Genomic DNA, 9,537 nt, shown 5'->3' on the forward strand with positions numbered 1-9,537 from the left:
ACTTGTATGCCACCTATCTGTTGAGTAAGTAGATTTATTTGCTGAGACATCAGCTTGTTCTGAGCAAGAAGAGCATTAACAGCTTCTACTTCCAACACGCCTCTCTTCTGAGGGGTCTCAGAGTTCACAGGATTCCTGTTAGATGAGTATAAATATTGGTTGCTTGCAACCAATTCAATCAGCTCAATAGTCTCCTCTGGTGTCTTCTTCTTGTGCAGTGAACCACCTGCAGAGGCATCTAAGCTCATCTTGGACATCTCACCCAAGCCTTCATAAAAGATATCTAGTTGGGTCCATTTAGAGAACATGTCCGGAGGGCATTGCCTAGTCAGTAGCTTGTATCTCTCCCAAGCTTCATAAAGAGTTTCACCCTCCTTCTGCCTGAAAGTATGAACCTCCAATCTAAGCTTAGTCAGCTTCTTTGGTGGAAAAAATTTAGTGAGAAACTCTGTAACAACCTTTTCCCAAGTATTCAGACTCTCCTTTGGTTGGGAATCTAGCCATAGCTTTGCTTTATCCCTCAGAGCAAACGGGAAGAGCATGAGTCTGTACACCTCTGGGTTCACTCCATTTGTCTTCACAGTATCACATATCTGCAGAAAATCAGATATGAACTGATTTGGATCTTCATGAGGAAGTCCATGATACTGGCAATTTTGTTGCACCAAGGTGACCAATTGTGGCTTCAACTCAAAGTTGTTTGCAGCTATGGGAGGCACCACAATACTTTTTCTATAAAGATTTGCAGTAGGAGCAGAATAAGAGCCAATCACTCTCCTTTGTTGCTCATCCCCATTCGGATTTGCCACATTAGCATTAGCATTATTATTAGGATCCATAGTGGATTCTGTAGCCTTGTAAAGTCTTGCTTGTTGTAAACGCCGCCTGAAAGTTCTTTCAGGTTCAGGATCAAAGTCTAAGAGATGTTCTTTGTCTCTGTTCCTGCGCATAAACAAACAGAAGACAAGAAAAGATGGGACTCTCTACGTCAGAGTGCAGAAAAGTCCTTGTGAGGTAACCTGTGTAAAGAAATAAAATAAAAATACTAAATAAATAAAAAAAATTCAAAAATAATAACTGAAATTAAATAAAAAATTTTCAAAAATTAACAGAAAAAATAAACAGAAAAAATTAAAATAAAAATAACTAGGGAATACCAAACTTAATTTCAGAAATTAAAAAAATATTAGTGTTATTTATTTATTTATTTATTTATATATTTTTTTATTATTTTTTTAAGACAAAAATAAAACAAAACTAATAAAATATATAAAAAATAGAAGAAAACAAAAATAAAAATAAAAGGAAAGAAAAAATAAAAAGAAAAATAAAAAAAAAAACGCCGTAAGTTTTTTTTTTTGAACAATCAAAATAAAAAAATAATAAAATAAAATAAAATCAAAGAAGGGACAGGGGAGTGGGAAACGAGAACGGACAGCAGGGGAGGGGGGTACGAGTGAAAGGACGAAAGAAAGAAGAAAAGAAAAAGAATTACGGAAAAAAAATATAAAAAATAAAAATAAAAATAAACAAATAAAGAAATAAAAATTAATAATAATAAAATAAAATAAAATCTAAGAAATCAAGCAACGAGTAGTTGTCAATTACAGTCAATTCTCGATAACGGCGCCAAAAATTTGGTGCGGTATTTGTAATCCACTAACTTACTGGCAAGTGCACCGAGTCGTATCAAGTATTAAGCAACAACAGTGTTTGTTAGGCTTAGTTAGACAAACAGAAAATAATGTTTAGGAGTTTAAAAGACATTAAACAATAAAAATAATATTGAAGAAAGGCAAGTAAAAATGTTGGAAATAAAATATTGAGAAAGCAGTTAAGGTTTTAAAGTTATCTATTTTTCCGGATTTACTTTTCTTACTAACTATTTTAATTATGTAGGATTTAATTTATGGCAAACTATATGTGACTAGACCCTAGTTCCTTAGACCTTTCTAGTCTCCTCTAAAATTCATTAACTGCCAATTCCTTGGACAATTAATTCCAATTAGAAGCTACATGATCAAATTCCAGTTTATATGCCACAAAAATTCTAATTACCCAAAGATAAAAGGATTATATGTCACGTATCCCGTTAAATCCAGATAATTAAAATTTAGGAGAAATTGTTTTCAAGCTGTTGTTCAAGTAAATAGCTTTTCCAAGTTATACAAGAACTCAAATAGAAAGAGAGTCATACTTCCGTTCCACCCAAATTCATAAAATAAAGAACGAAAACAATTCTTAAATTATAAATCCATGCATAAATTAAAATAGAAAAATCAATAAAATTAATCCATAGAAATAGACAGAGCTCCTAACCTTAACAATGGAGGATTAGTTGCTCATGGTTCAGAGTAGAAAATAAGGATTCTAATAAAATGTATTTTGGTAGTCTCGGATCGAATAATGTTGAAGTGGTATCCCTCTATTTACATCTAATCCTAATTAATTAAAAATCTATCTTTAAAACTAAAATAATATCTTTTCCTATTTTTAAAATTTGAATTTAAATTAGAATTAATTATAGCAATCAGCAGACCTTAAATTGATGGATGGGGACCACTTGGCTTCACTAGGATCCACACCTAACTTGGGCTTGGCAGCATGAATTGGAGTTTAGTTGAGTGAAGCTGCGCCTAACTTGGGTTTTAGTGCACCTAACTTGAGCTTTAGTGCACCTAACTTGAAGTGGGCAGGACCAATCTCGCGTATTGTTGTTGTGTCTTGCGCCTAACTTGAGAAATCTCAAGTTAGGCGCAGCCTTGGCAGCGAGTTCGGAAAAGAAGTATGGACTATTATATATCGTTGGAAAGCTCTGGAAGTTAGCTTTCCAACGCCACTTGAATCACGTCCATTGGATCTTTGTAGCTCGAGTTATTCAGGTTTGAGTGCAGAGAGGTTCGGGTTGACAGCATCATTCGCCTTCATCTCTTCTTCTGCAGAAACTCCATCAAATCCAGCCAAATGCTACGTAAAATAAACAGAATTGCACAAGACTCAAAATAGCATCCATAGTGGCTAAAAGATAATTAATTATTGATTAAACTCAATAATTTAAATGCAAATTCACTAGGAAAAGATAGGAAAGATGCTCACGCATCACTAGTCGCGAGTGTTTTTGGCTGAGGAGCCTGGTTCAATATATTCTGTCATCATGTGGATTGATTGACCATAACATAGCTCCAACTGTCCTGTTTGAAGATAATACAGCATGTATTGCTCAACTTAAAAGCAGATATATCAAAGCGATAGAACAAAGCATATTTCTCCCAAATTCTTCTTCACTCATGATCTTCAAAATCAAGGGACAATTGATGTCTAACAGATCCGTTCAAGTGACAATCTGGCAGATTTATTTACAAAGTCACTCCCAAAATCCTTTTTTGAAAGATTGGTACATGAGATTGGGATGCGCCGATTTCGAGACATTAAATGATGTCGACAAGAGGGGGAGACTGTACTCTTTTTTCCTTGGTCAGGTTTTTTCCCATTGGGTTTTTCTTGACAAGGTTTTTAATGAGGCAGTCCCCATCACAAAGGATATTGTACTCTTTTTTCTTTACTAAAATTTTTTTCCCATTGGATTTTCTTTAGTAAGGTTTTAATGAGGCAATAATGCTAAATGGTCATCTAAGGGTGAGTATTGTGATAAGAATGCTTTATCACATCTTATGTGGATGCCCATTCTCAAAGATGATTGTATTTAATATAGTTTAAAAAAGTAAAGTCTTACACATGTATAAATTAAGACATAGACAGAGACTTTTTACACAACAGCAACAATAAACATTCTTTTCTTTCTTTCTACACTATTAATATCTCTCTTTTTATATTTTTTATTTTATTTGTTACTTTTTCTTTATTTATTTATTTAGTTATTTTATCACAAAATAATATCATTGTTATTATTTTATTAATACTGTCAACTCTTGGCTGTGGAAAAATATCGACGTAGTTTTTTACAATGCAATTTAACCGACGGCTAGACAATTGGTAATAAATGTTAGAAACGTCCAAACCGTCCATAAGGCCGCTAGTAATTTTCAATTCTGTTTTTTTTTTTGTAGTGTCTGGTAATTAAATCAAATATTTTTATTGAAATAATAAGAAAATAAGAAACCCATAAATGGAACTGCAAAATTGTTTTACGCATGAAAAACCTTTTCAACATTTTACTATGATAATCTTTTAAGAAATGACGTGTATTTAAAAAATAATTGTAGAAAAATATAAAACTCTTTACAAATTTAAAAAACACTGAATTGTGCTTGTGCAAAAATTTGAAAAACTCATAAATGAAAATTGGTACGTGAAGTGATCAATAAATTAAATGGGTGCATTTACAGTGAAAGATACTACAAGAAACATCGTTAAAATCGATGGTCAAATCGGCGGTTAGACTGTCGATAATGTTAAAAATCGACGGCGAAATGGACGGCGGAGGTGGTCGCTATTAAACTTGTCGATTTCTTAAAATTTTAATAAAATCGACAATATTTCTATCTATAATATGAGTTTGAAAATTTTACCTTCTTACTAAAATCGATAATGTTGTTGTCGATATTATTATATAAAATCGGCGTTTGTGTCGATATTTGATTCAATAAAATCGACAATATTTTCGTATATAATATGAGTTTGTGAATTTTACATGCTTAATAAAATCGACAACGTTTTTGTCGATATTTGATTCAATAAAATCGACACAATGGCCGTCGATTTAATTATTTAGATACCAACAAATCCTTTGTCTATATTTTGTTTTATTTGTCTATTTTAAATTTAAAAAGCGACAACGCTACCGTCGATTTTAATAGTTATATTTTTTTAATTATTTTTTCTATTTAAAAAATAATAAACAATTAATGCAAATAAACTTTTAAATATAGAAATAAAATTTATACAGAATATTAGATAACAAGACAAATAAACTTTTAAATATAAAAATAAAATTTATACTAAATATTAGATAATGAGCTTACAAACTTATCAAAATAATAAATAATCCTCTAACATAAAGACTCAAGACAAGATAAATAGCTAAACTTAAACTTATATTAGTTTAAATTGTAATCCACTAATAATACAAAATATTCAATGCTATTCAATCCACTAAACTTGACAAGTGAAGATTATAATTTATAATAACTCCCTTTTAGTTTAAATTACAATCCACTAATAATACAAAATATTCAACATTTAGTTATCCCCAATATAAACTTTTCCCCCACAATGGTGCTGATTGGTGAAGTAATAGTTGAAATTTACTCACGGATCCAACATCCAATAGCTCCACCTTTGGAAAGTAGGATTCTGCTCTCCATATGCATAGTAACAATTTAAGGCTTCGACAGTTCTAACCTAATGATGCAAATCATTATAATTGAAGATTGTGGAAATCAATATAGGGATCAAAAGGCAAAGAAGTATTCCATAAATGAAAAATTGCAAAGTACCCTTATTATCTAATATTATACTAAATATTAGATAATAAGTTTACAAACTTATCAAAATAATAATAAATAATCCTCTAACTTAAAGATTCAAGATAAATAATTAAACTCAAACTTATATTCGTCTAAATATGAGATACACATAGACATAGGAATATGCACATTACTATAAGTTTGTTGATACTTTATACAAGGGTTAGTAACATCACTACCACAAATGAACAAATCGAGAGAACAAAATGTATATACAGGCAATAATAGCCAATACCAATGGATTGAATTGTTGCAGATCAATATCCACAAGTGCCTTCTTCCTCAAGACTCCCTATTCTTTAAACTGAAGCTCAAAATTAACAAAAAGCCGGCGATGACAGCAAATGAGTGAATCACTAACACAAATATTTAGAAATGCAACATCGTTGCGCTTTCAAAAATGCTGCACCACCTACAAATACACATTATGACTATTAATTCGTCAGTAACATTTATTACAAAATTTCCAATTTTTTTCATGTTTCTTTCTTTGATGCTGTGATTAATTCTAGTTTTTTAATAAATCATATATGAGGATAAAAATGATTTGGTGGAACTACACCTAACCAAAATTTTGTAAGAGTAAGGGCTTCATGACTAAGTTTAAACTTTCACATGCTTTCTTGACATATGCTTTCTCAAAAATAAAACAAGGAACACTAATCTTTTGCTGCATCATATATGAGGATAATATGGATAATGCATCAAACCCTGCAAGGTATATTCAGAAGCTTAGAGAGATTTAAAATTATCATACTTTTAAGAATATGGGAGGAGTTATGAATTGGCCTTGAAGTACATTTTTCTAATTTTTCTCCTAATTTGTCATACATGAAAGTTTCCATTGATACACTTGTTGCCAATCGTTCACCAATTTGAATAACAGAAATTGATGTTGCACCCCAAAATAATTAGGTAAAGTTTACTACTCTAAACATCAAAGCCCAAGTTATTAAGATTTCTATTTTGGATTTTTTTTATTATTGTTTCATATCTTGTGCAAGTTACTTAGCTGGTAAAATATGATAGCTTATTTGATTTAATATTATTATAGAATTTACCATTATTCTTATCTTTTAAAATAATAAAAAATAAAAACTGAGAGATACATTGTTTTTGAAATATTTAGAAGTGCAACATATAAAGGTGATTCATTTTTAGAACAAATATAATACTTGAAATAATACAAAATCAATCTCATTCTTATGGTTTGATTATTTAAAAGACAATACCTAAAATTATCAGAGGCCATTCTTCAAGTGGCTTTAAAATTCAATTTTATTTACGTGAGAGGACACCGGGGAGACCATGCTTCTCAGCTCCTCTTACAGGTGACTGAAGAAGACCTGTCAATCCCTGTAAACAATGAAGTTAAGGATAACTTGCATTTACACAAGAAGAATTATGCTAACACAAACAGATCAAGAAGAACCAATAGTGGCACAAAAGAAAAATCCAACTAAACTGCATAAGTAAATTTCAATGTAATCATGTTAATTGCCATGCTAATCATGTTAATGGCACCCATCAAGTCAAGTGGGAGCAGAAGTAATCAAGCAGGGCTCGTTCGAAGTAGGAAGGCGAGCTGCAAAAAATTTAGTGTCCTGTTCCCTGGAAGGAAAATTATAGCTTTTGTTAACATATCCATCCACTGAAGGTTTCTCTTTGGACAACATGCAACACAATATTCTTATTGGATGCTATAACATGAAATGTAACTCGAATTATCATTGCGCCAAAGCAAGAAATACCTTGCATGCAGCTTTATTGAATTGGGAAGCAGCATCACTGATGGCATACACTGTGTTGCTTAAAAGACTAGAGGTGCCTTGGGCCATGCCCGTAACAAGTCCGGTGGGACTCTGAAGGTTATACCAATAGTGCTAAATCCATTAGTTAATTGAGTGTCTAAGATAATTGAAAACAAGTAAGGAAGCAGAATTTAAACTTTTACCTACATAATGCTCTTTGCAAGCACTGATAAGAAATCTCTGATGCCAAGACCAAAGCAGAAGTATGCCACCAGATGCTCCAGCAATAATCCTACAGAATTCTACACTGTTACACAAAATTCATGGAACGAAAAAATTCAATGAAAGATTCTACACAAGGTTATTGAAAACGGATGAAGCTTTCTATAAGGAAACCAGAAAACAAAAATTCGAAAATACACTCCAGAATTTTCCATGCCAAGCTAGATTCCACGTTAACAAAAACAAAATAAACAACAAATTAGTAAATCCAGAGCATAAATTTATCAAAACAAATGTCAAATCAAATAGGAATCCTACCAAATCATAGTGATTAGCAGAAAAGATGAAATTTTAATAAGTAAATCGAAATAAACAGAGCAATTAATATTATGAGCAATATTCATGAAGATTAATTAAATAATACACAGTACTTTCTTTACTTACTTGAAATCTGTAACTGAATCTAAAGTTAGAACTCTACCTTTTCCTAATACTAAGCAAGCAAATGATTTTTCTTTCTTTCTTTTAAATTTTGTTTTATTTAATCACATTGTAAAACTAATGTGTCAAACTAGTTGAGCTAAAGTAATGTGATGAATTGATTATGCTAATTAGGTTTAACAAACGCAAATTCAGAATTTCATCATGAAAATAGTAGATACAAAAATTGTAAAAATAAATATAATAATCAGAGAGAGATAGAGAGGAACTTACAAGAAGCTGCAACGACGACATGCTCTAGTGACGGACTCACAGCGACGGCGACCGGCAAAGACGTTGCAACGACGAGTCTATAGAAGAAGAAAAACTTTTATGCAGATTCACAAATCACAATGAGAGAGAGAAAAATATTAGTATTTTTACTAGTAACATTACGGGAACATAAATCTTTTAAAAATACGTCGATGTTGGCAATATAGATTATGACACAAAAATTTATAATATTAAACTACTTTTACAAAAAGGTCGCAAAGGACAAAAATCCCTGGAGAGAGAACTTTTGCGTGGTCTAGAATTTAGAATAAATTCCCGTTGCAAGTATAGCTTCTAAACCAACAAAAGTCCTTTCTTACAAACGTTTGGTTGTCACAAGTAACAAACCCCTTTAAAATTGATAACCGAAGTATTTAAACCTCGGATCGTCTTCTCAAGGAACTGCAGGGAGGTATATTCTTATTATTGGTTATGAGTTTTGTAAATTGGGGTTTTGAAAGTAAGGAACAAGTAATTTAAATGACAAATAAAATAAATAAATAACTGTAAAATAAACTCTTGGCAAGGTATGAGAATTTGGAAGTCTTATCCTAGTTATCCTTATCAATGGTTATGAGAATTGAGTTTTAATCCCACTTAGTTAGCCTTTACTAAAGCAAAGGAAGGTCAAGTGGACCAATTAGTTTGATCCTTAGGTCCTAGTCAATTCCTAAGAAAGGACTAGAGTTATTGGAGTTTAATTCAATTGGTAAAAATAACAATTATCAGTCACGATGAGTTGACAACTCAAGAGTTACCAATTAATCAACCAAACTCAAAAGGAAGAAAATATAAAGTATTAATGTAAATAAAGAAAAGCAATCATAATTTTGAAATACCTCAAATTATATTAAATAGAAAATCAAATCTAAACATGAATGGTTCATAAGCCAATTTGGCAACAAAAGTAATTAAAGGAAAGCATTAAAGTATCTGGAAATAAAAGAGAAATATAAAGTAAAAGGAATATTGAACCTGATAAAGAGTTGGAATACTAAATTGAAATAATAAGAAATCCTAATCCTAAAACCTAAGAGAGAGGAGAGAACCTCTCTCTCTAAAAACTACATCTAAACTATGAAAAGTGAATTATTGGAGATCTCCCCTTTTGAATGGATGCATTCCCCCACTTTATAACCTCTAATCTGTGCCTTATGGACTTGGATCTGGGCCAAAAAGGAACTCAGAAATTGCTGGGAGCGTTTTCTGTAATTTCTGGTGCGTGGCGTCTGTCACGCGTCCGCGTGGGTCACGTGGTCGCGTCATCTGGAGTTTTCCTTGTCACGCGTTTGCTTAGGTCATGTGTCTGCGTCATCTGTGTTATG

At 31.8% G+C, this 9,537-nt stretch overlaps 1 non-coding gene across 1 annotated transcript; it reads left to right on the forward strand.

The window, feature by feature from the left end:
• The first annotated feature begins 303 nt into the window (after positions 1 to 303).
• LOC112774031 (small nucleolar RNA R71) lies at positions 304 to 410 on the forward strand. The gene has a single exon (XR_003188545.1). It is a non-coding gene; the product is annotated as a small nucleolar RNA R71 (small nucleolar RNA).
• The last annotated feature ends 9,127 nt before the right edge of the window (positions 411 to 9,537 follow it).

This window comes from Arachis hypogaea, chromosome 18, assembly GCF_003086295.3.
Source record: "Arachis hypogaea cultivar Tifrunner chromosome 18, arahy.Tifrunner.gnm2.J5K5, whole genome shotgun sequence".
NCBI lineage: Eukaryota > Viridiplantae > Streptophyta > Magnoliopsida > Fabales > Fabaceae > Arachis > Arachis hypogaea.